General features: G+C 38.0%; 1 protein-coding gene across 1 annotated transcript in view; it reads right to left on the reverse strand.

Moving 5' to 3' along the window:
* DTNB (dystrobrevin beta) overlaps window positions 1-17,079 on the reverse strand; it is a 115,747-nt gene extending 98,668 nt beyond the window's left edge. The window contains exon 1 of the mRNA XM_070946856.1: window positions 17,038-17,079. The gene's annotated coding sequence lies outside the window, so the exon portion shown is untranslated. The remainder of the gene's footprint in view (window positions 1-17,037) is intronic.
* Between the last annotated feature and the right edge of the window lie 703 nt (window positions 17,080-17,782).

Genomic DNA, 17,782 nt, shown 5'->3' on the forward strand with positions numbered 1-17,782 from the left:
AACTGTAAATTCAGTTGTTTTTCAACGCTGTTGTAACGTTGAATCCTATGGTCCAAATAAATGACTGCAACTTAAGGACTACCTGAACAATTATGCCAAACCAGCATATCTGTCCAAGTTCTTCACAGATATGCCAATTATGTTTTTGGAGTGTTAAATTTTAAAAATACCATTTAACTTTCTTCATCTCATTTCTCTTGTGAGATAAAATCAGGAAAAATATGTTGTACATTAAAACAGGAAAGCATGATGTAGAAAAGTAGATGCTATGATGAAGAAAAATCGAAAAATGCTCAGAAAACCAGATTATTATTATTATTATTACTTATGAACAAGAATTCCAGGTAAAGTCCTAATAAACTCCAGCACTGAGTAATAGTTGATTCCAGGCTGCGTTTAAATTTATCTGGTTTGCTCATTTGTGAAGAATTTAAAAAGACAGGTGTAGATATGACCATGCAAAGAACTTCTTATTAAGGCCAATACTACAGGACCTATTTTAACAGGTTTCGCTCTTTTTGGAGCTCATCAGCTGTAGGTAACGGCCTATTTTGCAATATTTTTTAAAAAGAAATTCAAAGACACTGATTTAATCCCTAAATCTAAATCCAATACCAAATCATATTGCACTATGAGACAAGCATGTTTTCAGGATTTAAGATAGCAATTGTCTAACAGTTCCCAAGAAAAAATTCCATGTGAGTCTGAAAAAATTGTATCTGCTTTAAAATTCACTTTAACTTTAATTGGTTCCCTAAAACAGCTCACCTTCCTATTCACACAGAAGCTTAAAAAAAAAGGACTTACTGTATTTTTAATAAATTCAGGTAGTCCTCAAGTTACTGCCATAATTGGGACTGGAAAGTCTGTTGCTAAGTGATATGGTCATTAAGTGAGTCATCACATAAATGTGTCTTATTTTACTACCTTTTTTGCTGCAGTCATTAAGCGAGTCCAGCTTCCCCCATTGACTTTGCTTGTTGGAAATCAGCTGAGAAGGTCACAAATGGTGATCACAAATTACAATCATGTGACTGCTGGGATAATGTGATGATTGTAAGTGCAAGGACCGGTCATAAATCTGCTTTTTCAGTACTGTTGTAATTTTGAATGGATACTAAATGAATGGTCATAAAATGAGGAGTATTTTTAGTAGTGAGTCGTTGCAGTCACTATCAATTATAAACCAATGCCTATTCTGGACACAATTTGTAATCTACAAAGCAAAACTAGTTTCTGTCCAATATAGCTAAAATCCACCTCCTCATATGCACAGCTGGAAATAATTTCCCACATCTTTTTTTTTTTAATTTGTGCTAAAGGAACTGAATTACATATTGAGAAGAAATATTAGAAATCCAAGTCATCAAATGAAGCTGAATGGTGGAAGATTCAAGACAAGTAATTGAAGTGCTTTTTTTCACACAGTATATAGTATAGGAACAATTGAGAATACATAGGCAAATTCATGAAATGAATAGTTACAAAAATAGCTATTAGACATGATTCCCTTTGTGATTAGATGTGCTATAAAAGCAGGGGTGTCAAACTGACAGCCCGCAGGCCGGATGGATCACACATAGACCACACCCATTCCAGCTGCACAAGGCAAAAACTGTCACGATACGACACATGACGCAATCAAGTTTGACACCCGTGTGTTACAACTTCAAGGATCAACTGATGGGGTGCCTAAATGAAAGGCTACCATTGTCTGCATGTCCTAAATGTGAATACGGTTACTGGATTTCTTACCCCAATGTTGAATCAAAGAGTATTCTTGGCCTATTATTTCAGTGAATATAACCTCCTACCAAACATATTGAATAGTATGCAGTACAATAAAACAGGGGATTATTTTCAAGTCCAGTGAAGGATGTTTTCCTTTTCTTTTCTATAAACTTTTTAATGTCTGGCTCTTATGTATTTCTTCCTATTTCCCAAGAAGCAAAAAACCTGAAATGTATGCAGTTGAGTTTACCCTTCAACAGATTGCAACTCTATCTGCAGATCACCCGGTAAATTTTGAACTGAATAGCAGAATATGCATTTTGTAAACTAACTTTTATACTAATGATTCAATCTTTAAAATTAATTAATTAAAATTAATCTTTTAATTAGCAATTTTATGATGTTTGTGTGTCTATATTTTTCTTGACTGTACACCGCCTTGAGTCCTACGGGAGAAAGGCGGTATAAAAATATAATAAATAAATAAATAAATAAATAAATAAATAAATAAAAGAACTCATCATAAACCATGGCTTCAAATTTTGATTTACAATAAGAAAAAGAAATTACAGATCGTGGTTTGGACAAACTTTGGAGCTTTGATACTATTAAAACTGTACTTCTGTTGTCTTGTCCCAGACAAATACAAATGCATTTGATTCTTTTTGAGGTTGTTTATTTGTTTTAGAAGAGCAAACGATTTAGTCCGTGTAGGATGTATAATCTTAATTATACCTTCTGAGTTTATAGAACGCTAGCTACTGCATGACTAAATTGCTTTTTTAAAATATATTTTACAAAACTCTTAAGTACAGTTTGCCATTTATTCTCCTACACAACCTGTAGGTTGAGAATTACACATTAGTTGACTTCATAACTATTCACTGTTATAAAACAACTACTGTTCAATTTTCTTCCCACAAGTATATAAAAAAGACCAAATTACTCCTTTTTCAAACTAATTAACAGTGATGGAAGCTGATAGTTTACTTTTAGATGATATTCACCCATGTATTTGCTCTTGAGAGCCAGTTTGGTATAATTGTTAAGGCTAGAAACCAGGAGACTGAATTCTATTCTTGCCTTGGGCATGAAACCAACTGGGTGACTTTAGGCCAGTCGCTTTCCCTCAGCCCTCAGAAGGGGCAATGGAAAGCCACTTCTGAAAAATCTTGCCAAGCAAATTGCAGGGACTTGTCCAGACCATCTGAGAATTGGGCATGATTGAACAGAAGGGGAAAAATGCAGTTACTCTAGAGATATTATTAGACCTTCTTAAACAAATACAGTAACCGAATGTAGAGCTGGAATACAACTACTGCTTTGTTTTTAGTTCTTGTATAAGAATATGTGCCAATTGTTCTTAACTTATTCTACTGCAGGGTTTTTCCAAATAAAGTCTTACCACTACCATTGTCTAACCAAACTAATTTCTGACATTACTCTGATCTGCAACAACGAAAGAGCTAGACAATTTTTTTCGAAGAGAATTTCTTCCCTTTTTTTTAGTGTTGTAAAAGCATGGCTGTGGCAAGCCATATGAAATTAACAAATCACATAATCAGCAGTTAGATTTTCAGTGCCTTGGCAGGGGAATTTGCTGAAAGTATCTGGATTCAAGTGTGCATAGTGCATGTATTTAATTTTAAAACTATTCATGCAGAAATTAATCCTGCTTTTTATTACATCAGCCCACAGCTCAAACAAAGTTATTTCAATGCTGTATATGTATATGTACGTGTGGTCATGCACTTTGCCAAAGTAACACCCAAAACAGTTGGAAAAAAAATTCAAGAGCTACAGTCCCCACCCCAATTCTGCCTCAGCTCAGAAAGTATTCATTTTGAAAGAAATCAGAAAGAAACAACTTCAGAGCTTATTCACACAGCCTGCTGAAAATGATATTGTAAAGCTGACCAGGCCAAAACTGCCTGTCAGATTATAATATTTCCTTTTTGCCATAGAAAACTGGAAAGGAACTAAAGTATAATCTTCAGAATTGAAGAATACTTTAAAAGAATATTTTAATTTATGTCAAAGCATGATTCTGAATTGTTGTTCAGGAGTCAAAAGCAATAAAAATGCTCTCAATGGTCTTGAATCAAACATATTTATCTTGTTTTCTCTGACTGACTGAAACCAAAACATGACATCCAAAATCTGAAGGCAATTATCTTCCTTCAGAAAAGTATACATGTGTTTTAGTGCAAGAGGAAATGGAAATGAACTGTAGCTCAAATAATCAAATTTCCAATTTCTGTCAGATATTCAAGAACTCATTTAAAATCATATTTCATTTGAACTTGCAAGGAATAATCTTGTCATTTGCAATTGTTTGAATTTTTATTGTCTTTTTTTTAAATCAGTTAATTAAGTTATTGGGCTGGAGATAATATTCTACCTTACAATAGAAATGAAATACTACTCTTCCTAAAATAATGTTCTTAGACATCCCTCCTACATGTTGTTCCATTTCTTGTTCCATTTTCAACTGCATCATATTTAAAAAGTAAATGTCACAAACAAGAATCTTAATTGAGCAATATGACTTGTTACTAAGAAAGATCCTTCAAAGTACCAATAGCAAATCTAGTTGCTGATGTTGCCATGCAGAAAAATAAAATCTGAAGCTACAAAACTGAAGTAGAATGGCAACAGAAGACATGAGAAAGATAAACATAGGAGAACTCTACACAATTAAAGATAAAATTCATCAACCACACATTAACATCGTAAACATTAATAAATTGAAATAAACTGGAATTGGACATTTTTCCTGGTTATTAATTAGGAACATGAAAACAAAGGAGTGATTTTGTGTTCAGTGTTAGGAAGACAGTAGAGACAGTCCTTGGACACACTTCTGTAAATAACTGAGAATCAATAAGACGTTGTAAGCAACCATTTACAGGCAGTCCTCAATTTATGACCAATTGCTTAGCAAACAAAGTTACACGGGTTCTTTCAAAGCTACTTATAATTTGGATTTGAAGCTCTAATGGCCACCCCCCTGCAGTGATATGATTGCATTTGGATACTCAGCAGCCAGCCCCTTTTACAGCTAGTTGCAGCATCCCATGGTCCAAACCACAATTTACATTATTTTGCTAGAAAGTGGTGTTTACAGAATAACGAAGTCAGAAGGAACCTTGGAGGTCTTCTAGTCCAATCTCTCTCAAGAGGAAACCCTATACCATTTCAGACCAATGGTTGTCCAATCACTTCTTAAAAACCTCCAGTATTGGAGCACTCACACCTTCTAGAGCAAGTCATTCCACTGCTAAGAAAACAAATTAATAATAGAACAAATCAATCCATATTCAAGGTACAAATGATCAGACTCAAAATTAGCATATTTTGGACACGTTATGCAAAAATCCAGATCCCTTGAGAAATCCATTATCCTGAGATGAATGGAAAGAGGAGAAGAAGAGGATGACGAGTAGCAAGGTGGATGGCGTCAACTACAGTAGTAATGGATACACGGATGACTTGGAGGGCCAGAAAGGGTCTTGAGAAAGTCTATGCAATAATTAAGACTCAACATCAACTTGATGGCACCTAATTAACCAATCAATTAAGTCTGCTTTGCAATAAACCTTTTCATGCATGTCTTAACTTCAAGAGTTCCTGGATTCAATTGTGCATATTAATTTCTTAGTAATTCTGAAGAATATATTTAGTTGTTAATATGGTCATAGTGTACCATGTAGCATGCACTCCCCAAATCCCAGTTATCAGGACTGTATCTCACTGGAAATCTGTTAGGGAAACATGAAAGTCTGTTCCTAAGATATATATGTAAATGGAAAAACTGCTAGGGAGGGGTACACGATTTAAAAAGCCCCCTTGAATATTGTTTTTCAGAACAAGTGAAATTCTTAAAGAGTTCATCCCTTCAGAGACTAGGCTTATATTGCATTAAAAGTTATGGTTTAATTAAACAAGATTTGTTGAATAAGCTATATTTGGCTTATTGCAAGGCATAAATCATGCTTTATAAGCACAACAGTCGCATTCACACATTATATTGACTCTAGGGCAAACACTCTGCTTTATGGTTTCATGTACTATATGAACACAAAAAGGCTGAGGATTAGTTTGTATAGTGAAGATTCAACAATATTGTTGAATGAGCACAGGAAAATATCACTGGCAGTCAGCATGCTACATGCTTTACCTCCAGTATTGTTCTTCCTATGAGATGCACAGCCCAAGATATACTGTATTCTTTACAAATTTCATGGCTGTTGTTCAAAGAAAAGATTTTGCATTCCACTGAGAACTCTAAAACAAGGGCATCAAAAATCTATGCCACAGAAAAACCTGGTACTGGGTCGAGTTCATTTATTGTGTAATAGTCTACTTCAGCACACTTTTTTTAATGAACAGCTGTGAGACACACTAGATGCTAGCAGAATTCAGCACACGTTTTCTGCATTTTTTTGTTACTGTTATGAAGATACGTAAATTGTCCTTTTTTTAGGAAGCAGGAGCCTCTGCTTCCCAATTTCAACCAATTAATAATTTTGGAATAGTGTTATCTGTTTATTATAAATACTGTAAAGCCAAATATGTGTAGAGTACTGTCTATTTTATACTCCAAATTTACAAAATCTATGTTCTTTACATATCCTAATCTAATAACATACCCCCGTTTTTCCAAAATTCCTTTTAAATGAAAAAAAATGGATAAACTTGATATAGACCACATTTTAGAATAGGTACTGAACAGAATTTGCTGGAATAGTTACAAATAAGTTATAGTCTTGATCCCATTAAAAAATGGTGAGGGGGATTTAGTTTGTGTGCTGTGACCAATTAAGAGTCACAAAGGACCTAACTGAAGGTCTCCTTCACTTCTTAGGCAATTTGCAATTTGAACTGCCTTTCAACTTCAGTCACTATTACATTTAAATCTGTTGCCTAAGTAATAATAAAGAGGCATTTACTGAATAAAAATCATACTTTTTTAATAATAAAGGTGATATCAGTTTATAGATACCTATAAATATAACTATATAATACCTATAGATATAACTATAAACCTATAGATATAACTATAAACCTATAGATATAACTATTACAAACTGATATTAGCAATGAATATGTTATACTTGCTTCCAAGCTTATTCTAATCAATATAGGAAGCAAGGATCTTTGATTGTCTAGTATTTTATATTCATCTGGCCCTTAAGTCTTGTTTTCATTTTCTTTAGATTCTATCAAGAGTATTAGCATTGCCTAAAAATATTCTTCTTTACTCTTGGGAAGACCTCACATTTGTAAATTATGCACCAAGCAGTTTATTGTTTCCTACCCTTGAGGTAGTAAGTCATTATTGTGCAGTTTAGAATAAAATGTCTGAAAAAAATGAACTACAAGTCTTTGTCTTTTTAAATATCCCTTAGGATTCCTGACTCTTGCAATGATCTATTTTTCTTTCTTTTTTTTTTTTATTGCAAAAGTTTTACAATTACATTTTCACCCCTTTTCCCCCCCCCACCTCCCCCCCAATCTTCCCAACCTCCCTAACCCTCCCTAACCCTCCCCTCCCCCCAAACTTCCCAACCTCCCTAACCCTCCCTTACCCTCCCCTCCCCCCTGACTTCCCTATAATATACTCATAATCATGAAGAACCCTAATATAATAACATAATATAATATAACACTTATATATAAACTTGAGCCCCTCCCTCCCCTGTATAGTTTTTCTCTTTATCTCATTACTTTAAAAAATTTCTAGTACATTATTTTCAAGCAATGATCTATTTTTCGTTTAGACTAACAGGCTAGTAATTCTTCTGTTGACGTGATATTGACGTTTTTGCCAAACTGAAAGCCACGGTTGCACAATGATATTCAGCTGCCCTTTTAAAGTTATCATTCAATATTTTGTATTTGCCACCCTGCTAGAAAAAGTACATGAGATTACAGGTAGACCCAATTTACAACCACAACTGAGCCCAAAATTTTTGTTGGTGAGTTTTGCCCTATTTTACGACCTTTCTTGGCACGGTTGTTAATTGCAACAATCATTGCAATTGTTAGATTAGTAACATATGTGTTAAATGAAACTGGCTTCACCATTTATTTTACTTGTCATTTTCGCAAAAGATGATCACATGACCGTGGGACACTGCAACCATCATAAATATGAATCGGTTGCCAAGCATCTGAATATTGATCACATGACCATGGGGATATTTTAATGGTTGTGAGTGTGAAAAACAATCATACATCACTTTTTTCGGTGCAGTTGTAGTTTTGAATAGTCACTAAACAAGCTGTTGTAAGTCGAGGACTACTTGTATTTGTCCTTAAATGTACATTTCCACAAATTCCTAAAGAAGCATTTTTACTGATTTTAGAAATCGATATTCATGCATTTCTATTCCTATCATTTACATAAAGAGGAACTCCATAGCAATAAGCTTCCATTTATTTAGGAAAATTGCTAGTACTTGAGCCACAATCGGTAATATTTTATGCCACAAGAAGACATGCTTTATTCCATTTAGGGTGAGGCTGCATTTGTCTGTCATGGTCACACTGGATGAGTCCAAGCAGTTATCTAGATAAAGTTTTCAGAAGTAGTTCTTTTTCCTACAGCTGAGAGTAACTGATCCAAGATTATCCAGTTCTATTTCATGCCTCAAGTTGAACTAAATCTCAAATTTCCACACTATGTTGGAGATCAACCATCCCAGTTCAGAGGAGGACTCAAGCAGGGAATTAGTCTGGACTTGTTATGTAAACACAAAAGAGCAAGGTCTCACCTTTGCCCTCCTTTCCATGCGTGAGCTTTATCTACTCTTTCCCAGGCAAAAGCTGCCAGGAGATTCCTGTGGAATAGGCACAAAACAATAAAGTAGCAAATTTGAACTCTACATGTATGGATCTACTTGTTTGCCTGTGTCACACTTTTACTCCACCATCTTAATCACTAGACTAAGCTGACTCTCTTAGATTATTAGATTACTATTTATTATGATTATTACAGTACATTAAAGTTATATTAGGTTACTAAAGTAATATTAGTTAATAATTAATATGGAAACTGGCATGATGAACCACTGAAGAAAATCATAGACATAATGAAAAAGATCCATTTCTCTTCAGGACCAGGAGAAAGAGTGAAATAACAACATAGTAACAACAAGACAGGCTGTATTTCTGATTAATGAGATCAATAAAATTAAATGTTTATTCTGCATTCAACTTCTTTATTACCTACTTTTTGTAGTATTTGTCAGCATGATGCACACTGACAAAACTTTGTGCAAACAGCCTTCAGTAAACAAGGCTTCCTCATAGTAGCTTTAAAGCTTCACTGATTTTTAAGAATTCATGACTCTTGTATCTCCTCAACAGTTATAATGCAGTGGATTAGAGATATTGCTCCTATATCTAATTTGGGGGATTTTTAACAATAACTGGCTAGCCACTATGCAAAAAAGAACGCTGCACTAGATAAACACTGCTTCAGTTATTTTTATGATTTGAGTTGCAGTGTAATGCTCAGAGTAGGCTTTGTAAATTTAAATCAGTAGTAGTAGTTAGTTCTTTGCTTTTCTTTCTTGTTTTCTTCCAAACAAATTTGGCTGCTACTGCAGTAAATTGAATGACTACTTCTGCAGTAAATTGCAGAAAGTATACACAGAATATCTAACATTTCTGCATGAGGTGAGAACCTAAGCAATTAGTTTTCATTCCACCTTTCATATGTTTAAGACTCTGAATCTAAATTAAGCTAATTACAGCCTTCTCTAAGAGTCCCATTCATCTACAACTTCAGATCTCAGTTGCCCTTATTCTCTGTGAGAATTTGTGGTAAGCAGACACTGCTGAACCGCAACTCATATAGGCATTGGCTACAAACTGCAATGAAGAAAAGATGAATTAAATAGGCATTGTGACATCATAAGGCAAACTCTGGCCAATATTATTTGCATTGTGGAATTAGGCACAAGTACAAAGTCATGGGGTTTACACCATGACATTGTGATGCGCATATTTTGTCATTTACCCATCTTGCTCCCAATAGATGCCTATGTTTCTAGCAAGCACAATAGATTGCCAATAGATTGCAAGCACAAGCTCAATCATATCAAAATCAAATCAATAGTAAAGGATGCAAAATTCAGTAAATCTTGGAAAGTCACGTTTCTTACTCTTTTATAAGCCTTCTTGGTTGTGGATGTGGGTTGGATTAAAATGTATAAAATGTAGGGCAAAGTAAATACAGTGATATATTCAAGTGTCTAAAATTGTGATGCTTGTGCTCAGAAAATGAAAGCAGTGGGAATTTATAGGGGTCCAAAGATATGCTGCAAACAAATAACTTAAAGTTCTTTCCTATGGGTTGCTATTGCGTGGGAGACAGCCATGGGCAAATCTACTCTTGACCTTTCAACATAAAATACACCATTCTTCCCACTCTTTGTAATCCAAACCATTGCATAGCTCCAAACAATACTTCTCATTTGACTTACTGAACTTATTCTCCATAGAATTAAAACATTTCTTTAGAGGTGGGTGTCCTGCCTCAGATAGCCACATCTGCCTCACTTCAACAGTAGTTGCAGTCAGTATCCTCTTTAAAAGCTTCAGTGCTTCTAAAGTTTATATTGCAAAACAGGACGGTCAGCAAACCAAGTAGAATACCAAAACAGTTAGAGTTACCAGTTCCAACATTGTTTCTGTGTTGAAAGTGCCATACATTTCCTCAAGATTATATAAAAGAAACCACCACAATCCCTTATATTAAAAAAAAAAAAAAAAACAGCCTCTGCATGTAACTATCAACTGATTGAAATAAGGAAGCGGGCAACTCAGTCGGTTGCTTCAGGACAATTTTTTATTATCTAAAGTAGGAAAGCAGCTAATTCATGGGTGTTCAATGTTTTGCTTGCCTGGGCCATAAAGAGGAATTGTCTTGGGCTGAATATGAATATATAATTTAGTTAATGCATATAAATAACAAACTTCTATCGTATGTATTATACTATATTGAGTCCTTCGGGAGTAGGGCGGGAGTAGGGCAGTATACAAATTCAATAAATAATAATAATAAAATAAAAAAATAATATTGCACTATATTGGGGCCGCATGCAGCCCATGGCTCACAGGCTGCACATGCCTGAGTTAACTGGAATCCTGATGGAATTTAATGTTGGAATCTAATGTTAATCAAAGTAGGAACCACATTTACTATTTTATTCAATAACTGTATTTAATATTGTACACTATATATGATCTTATGCATGTCTCCAGTGGTGTAAAAATAATTAAAACAAAATAATTTTAACAATGAAAAAATGAATACAACATGTACATTATATTTAACTTTTCCCAATATCTCACCTTTTCCTCTCCATTCTAAATAACTTTTAGAATAGTTCATCACTTTTTAAGTGCATGAACAAAGGCAACCAAAAGTTCACAAGATGTATTTCAATAGAACTTCCAACACCTTCTTTCAAATAAATTTCCCCGGGAGGTTACACGAGGCTGGCTCCAGAGGATTATAAACGCTTCTTTGAGTGAGGGTTTCTTACCTCCTGCCTTGAAAGAGGCGGTGGTGAGGCCCCTCTTCAAGAAGCCCTCTCTGGACCTGGCTGTTTTGGCAAATTACCGTCCTGTCTCCAACCTTCGCTTTGTGGTGAAGGTTGTTGAGAGTGTGATTGCGCGACAGCTCCCGCAGTACCTGGATGAAACTGTCTATCTGGATCCGTTCCAGTCCAGCTTCAGGCCTGGGTACAGCATGGAAACGGCATTGATCGCTTTGGTTGATGATCTCTGGAGGGCTCGGGACAGGGGATGTTCCTCTGTTCTGGTCCTATTAGATCTCTCAGCGGCTTTTAATACCATCGACCATGGTATCATGCTGCGCCGGCTGGAGGGGTTGGGAGTGGAAGGCACCGTGCTATGGTGGTTCTATCTCTCCGACCGGTCGCAGTCCGTGTTGGCTAGGGGGCAGAGGTCGACCTCGAGGCACCTTGTTTGTGGGGTGCCGCAAGGGTCGGTCCTCTCGCCTCTCCTGTTCAACATTTATGTGAAGCCACTGGGCGAGATCATCCGTGGATTTGGGGTGCGGTGCCATCCGTACGCTGATGACAGTCAGCTGTACATCTCCACCCCAGACCACCCCAATGATGCCCTTGAAGTGATGTCCCGGTGTCTGGAGGCCGTGCGGGTCTGGATGGGGAGGAACAGGCTCCGACTCAACCCCTCCAAGACCGAGTGGCTGTGGCTGCCGGCGTCCCGATATTAGCCAGCTGGTGCCATCGCTGGCTATTGGGGGTGAGTCATTGGCCTCCATGGAGAGGGCTCGTAACTTGGGCGTCCTCCTGGATGCATGGCTGTCTTTAGAAGAGCATATGACGGCTGTGGCCAGGAGGCTTTTTATCAGGTTCGCCTGATACACCAGTTGTGTCCCTTTCTGGATCGGGACTCCTTATGCAAGGTCACTCACACCCTCGTCACCTCTCGCCTGGACTACTGTAATGTTCTCTACATGGGGCTCCCCTTGAGGAGCACCCGGAGGCTCCAACTGGTCCAGAATGCAGCCGCGCGGGTAATTATGGGGGTGACATGGCGCTCCCATGTAACACCTCTCCTGCGTGAGCTGCACTGGCTTCTGGTGGTCTTCCGGGTGCGCTTCAAGGTATTGGTTCTCATCTTTAAAGCACTCCATGGCTTAGGGCCCGGGTATTTACGAGACCACCTTCTGCCACCGATAACCTCCCACCGGCCAATGCGCTCCCACAGAGAGGGTCTCCTCTGGGTGCCGTCGGTCAAGCAATGTCGACTGATGACCCCCAGGGGGAGAGCCTTCTCTGTGGGGGCATCCACCCTCTGGAACAAGCTACCCCCAGGAATACGATTGATCCCGGACCTCCGTACTTTCCGCCAAGCTTTGAAGACTTTCTTATTTCAGCAAGCCAGGCTGGCTTAAAATTTTAATGGGTTATTTTATGGGTAAAGGGTTTTAAAATTGGGGAAGCCAAACTGATTTAATTCTGTTTTAACTTATTTTAATTTTTATATTGTATGTATTTTAATCTTGGCTGTTCACCGCCCTGAGTCCTTCGGGAGAAGGGCGGTATACAAATTTAATAAATAAATAAATAAATAAATAAATAAATAAATAAATAAATAAATAAATAAATAGTATAGACATGGACGCATTTTTAAAAAGTAGTCAAATAAAAAAGACTGTAAAGATATAAAAGATTTCTGTTTCAATAATAAGTTCAAACTTCCAAGAGTCTGATCAATATTACCTTAAAAGCAAATCTTGCCTATCACTGACAGGAGATGCATGCTCATTCTCATACCATGTAATTTACAAACACATTATCCGTGCCTTTTTGTACTATTGTACTACAATTTCTCCTCTAGATTACAAAATTAGCTATATCTGTGAAATAATAAGTTGAACACTTAAGAAAAACCATATAAATTATTCAGAACTAATGCAAAACAAGGATTATTTCAAACATTACACATCCCTATTAAAGATTGTTCTTTTGTATATAAAACATCTCACACAAACATCCCCATGAATGACAGTTATTTGTGTGTGTGTGTATATATAAATATAGGTTACAGACATTTCTTAAAACTTTCTAGCAAATAGTGAATAACACAATTTATGTAAAAGGAAGATGTGTCATGACACAAGTGCATAAAAGTGGGATTTGCATCGTGATGTTACTATGCAGATCTAATTTTGGTTTGCTGTGGATGCCTCTGCTGGAAAGACCCATGTTCAAACTCCCACTCATTCACAAAGTTTGTTGCTTGACTTTGAGGCAATCAGTCTCTTTAGATCAATCTATCCTTTTAGGCTTTTATGATGTTGATATTTAAGGATCCCCTTGTGTAAGCTGCCCTGAGCTTTCACAAAAAGGGTGGAATAAAGGGTGGAATAAAGGTGGGATAGTAATACAAACAAAAATAACAATAATATATCCCAAAACAGCTCTGAATATAGGTAAAACAAAGGTCATTTTTCTAGCCAAGAAAATGATCCTCAAGTAAGTAGTTATCCAGAATTATAACCTCTACATGGTATTAGATAAATGCATTGAACACCTAATTCCAACAAGTAGAACCTTAACCAGTAAAACTCTAGAAATCTTATGCCATTTTAGGTTTTTGACTCAACACTACCAGCCTTCTACTCCTGCTTATCATACAGGGCAGCAATCAAAATGTTTTTTGATCAAAAGTCTTTGATTCTCTATATATCATTAAGCCATCACTTTCTTTGTTCCATTCCCTTTTTAAAAAGAATAAACATCTTCTTGTCCATCCTTCCTAGCATACCTTCTTTCTTAGGAGTTTCCCAAAGCCCTCCCACTCTTGCTCTTTTCCGGCCTTCACCTTAGTTCCCCTTCAATTCATCTCTTTCAGTCCACTGCTGACTTCACACCTTTTCTTTATTCTCCTTGTTATCAGATTTCCTTGTTTTAATGTCTCAGAGTCTCACCTCAATCAACTGGTCTTTCCTTGTCCAGAGATAATCAGTCTTTTCTTTAAAAAAAAAAAAGTCTTGGCTATAAACTATCCTGCCCCCTGAGCAATTCAATATTCCAGACAATTGCAGCATCTGTATTAAAAGCTTCAATAGCATAACACAACAACACATAGCTATTGTATAATCTGTAAGTCCTACAGATAGCTTTAATAACTGCTTTAGTTCTGTGAATCTAGATCCTATTTTTCATAATTAAGAACTGGTAAAATCAGTTCTCACCTTTAGATTCTCTGTCTTAATTTTTCTATCAATATTTCAGCTTTTAGAGCAATTCAAATATTATACAGCTATCTTACCATTTAGTTTTAAAAATTATTTAAAAATTGAAAATAGCACAACACATTCAAATATATACTCAAATAAGAATTAAATTCATTAACCCAAAATAAAGTGTTGGTACTAGGAACTATTTAAATAAGAAATAATAAGATAACTGGGCACACACAATATTGCATGTTGCCATTTCTATTGTGTAGCTACTATATCAGCAAAATGGTGATCTTAACTGTTCTTACCAACTTCATTGCTCTATTTAGCAGATACACGAGCAAGAACTTCATTATGGCCCTTAGGCCTAGGGCTCTAGGCCATTTAGTATATGTATACGCAGTCTTTCAAATAATTGTGTCTCAAGTTATGCCTTTCAAGGCCATGCTGCAATTACAAAAAGATTAAAATAAAAAACTCCTTTATTTACAGGTACTGTCCACTTTATTCCTAAATGGAAAGCTTTTCCTAAAGGCAAAAGTAATAAGCCATGTATTGTGCTGTCCATCAGAAACTGGTGCTGATTTACCCAAGTAATAATCAAAAAGTATGGCTCAGGCACAGTTTTGCCCTATAGCTGACTTCCATTTTGCAGCTCAAACTGGAGTTCCTGCCAACACCAACCAAAAAATAATCATACAAGATGGATGTTTTTTAGATAATATAATTCCCAGCAGAGATTCTTCATGTGATAAATTCCTTCTCAAGCAAAGGTGTGATGATCAGCCTTCTTTTTTCCTCACAGACCAGGCCGTGTCGTTTTGGCTGTGCCAAATGAAACCCAGACATTTTAATATCTTACGCACTTGCCTTGCACCTCTTGAGATTCGCTGTCTTTCTAATAGCCACCTAATTAAAAGTTGCTTTATTAGTTATCTTGTAATAAAGAACCATCTTGCCTTTCTTGGATTGTTTACACCAGAGAATGAACAGAAGAGATGTACTGTTTACATTGTTTCTGTTTCAATCTAGCAATTATCCCTCAGGGTTTAGGAATAATAAAAAGCAGCATTAGAGACATTTTTAGTTGGACAAGTTTTAACTGTCATGCCCAGGCTAAGCTACACATTGCAGGATGTTAAACTACGGGACGGTTTCTTTTGTTCTAATTTTGTGTGTTCTGTGAAAGGCATCCCTGTGATTTGTAAATCATGATTTATCATTTAACAAGTTATATGAGCCCCTCACAATATGGTTTAATCAGTAAACCATTATTAAAGAAACTACAATTTAACAAAATGTGTTAACCCATAGAGGCCTATACCTTCAGCACTACAATTCCATAGAAGATTCCCTTTCCCACTGGCACATTACAACTACCATGAGTCGTAATACTATGGCCAAGAGAGGCCAAATACCTATAAAGCCCTTCATGGCATGGGCCCGGGGTACTTGCAGGACCACCTCCTACTGGCCTCCCACCGCCCAGTGCGCTCACATAGGATTGCCCTCCTCCGGGTGCCATCAGCCAGACAATGTCGGCTGATGGCGCCCAGGATGAGGGCATTCTCTGTGGTCGCACCGACCCTCTGGAATGAGTTACCTACTGGGCTCCGGACGGCTCCCGACCTCCGCACTTTCCGCGGAGAAGACATGAAGCCATGAAGACATGGCTTTTTCAGCAAATTCCCTGATCTGCCGGGAGTTTTAATTACTTGGGGATTTTAAATTGGATTATTTTAATATCATTTTATTGTCATGTTGTTTTATCTTGTGAGCCGCTCCGAGTCCTATGGGAGAAGGGCGGCATATAAATACGATAAAATAAATAAATACGTCTCTAGCAGATCTAAAAATGACGTGGAAATCGGTCACAAAAAGTTATCAAATGAAGCCAGGATTTTAAAATGGACTAAATGACCTACAAGGTCCCTTTCCGCTCTGCTATTCTGTTATTTCTGTTAAAACGCTGAGCTCCACTACACGAATTTTTAAAGAAGTGCTAATGGTCCCTTGACGATGGACCTCAAAAGGCTGTTGCAAGCTTCAATAAGATCACCGTAAAATATACAGCACATATACGGGGGATCAACGTATATTCTAGCCTTCAGAAGTTAATTTCTCCAGGAGAAAGGAACTCCAGCCCAAGGAATTATCCCTGTCCTTTTCTTTTGCAGACCGGGTTGGAGAGCTGCTGCTGCAGCGAGAATACCTGCACTGTGGCCAAACTGAGCATATGCGCGCCCATAGAGCATGGCTTGGCCCCCGCAAACACACGCGAGGTTGACGCTGTAGGCGACCACCCGGCTCCGGGGAATTCGCGAAAGGCAACCCAGGGCGCAAGACCCCCATCCAGCCCCTCTCCTTGCAGATCGAGCTTCAGGGGGTTCCCTGCGAAGAGGCGAATAAACCGGCCCTTCCCACCCCGTCCGGATCTCTCGGGGACCCTCCCGCGCCGATCCCGGGCACTTACTTTTCCACCGGGCCCTCTTCTCCGCGGGAGGGCGGAGGGAACGGCTGACCGAGCCAACCAACCAACCTATCCTGCCTACCTTCCTCCGCCTCCGCGCGCGCGTCTCAGACCCCGCTGCTCTTCTCCGTTCCCACAGGCGCTCCGCTCGCAGCCGCCGACAATCTAACCAACCCAGCTCAGCTCTCGGTTGCGGAGGACCTGCCTCTTTTCAACCTGTCCAATCCCGACAGCGATTGCAATTAGGGAGGGGAAATGACAAAGGGGAGGGTAAGTGAGCAACCAACCCGAGGGACAGCTCAGATCTCCTGGAACTTGGCCAAGAGTTTCACCAATAAGAAAAAAAGAAGCAGCCGCAAAAGTCCCGCCCTCCAAGCATTGACCACATGATAGGTAAGCCAATCAGAAGCCAGAGAAGGAAAACGCGTTCGATTTCCCCCCCCTTTCAGCCGCACAATGTCCCACGGGCAGGAATTGGCGCATGCGTACGTGAATCTACCCAATAGCCTCGTTTATTCTTGCGCGCATCACGATTTTTCAGTCGCGCGCGTCAACAATTGCTCGTGCGCTACGCGGTCCTCTTTTTTTTTTTTTTGCCCGGGCGTACGCAAGCTCCGTGCGTTGCTATGGTGATGAGGAAGCTTGCGCCTGCGGCCTTCTGAGCTTCATCTCTCGTCCGAGCGGCTTTTTTTATTAGTCCTAGTCCTCATTTTCCTGCTTGGAGATATATAGATTTTTTTTTCTGTCAAAATAAACACCGTAGTATGGAGCCGGCTTTATCTCTGTAGCCATATATGACTAATTCCCTGCAACTAACAAAGCTATTC

The sequence above is a fragment of the Pituophis catenifer genome, unplaced genomic scaffold, assembly GCF_029215685.1.
Source record: "Pituophis catenifer annectens isolate HBS135680 unplaced genomic scaffold, rPitCat1.0.hap2 SCAF_1, whole genome shotgun sequence".
NCBI classification, from domain to species: Eukaryota; Metazoa; Chordata; class Lepidosauria; order Squamata; family Colubridae; genus Pituophis; species Pituophis catenifer.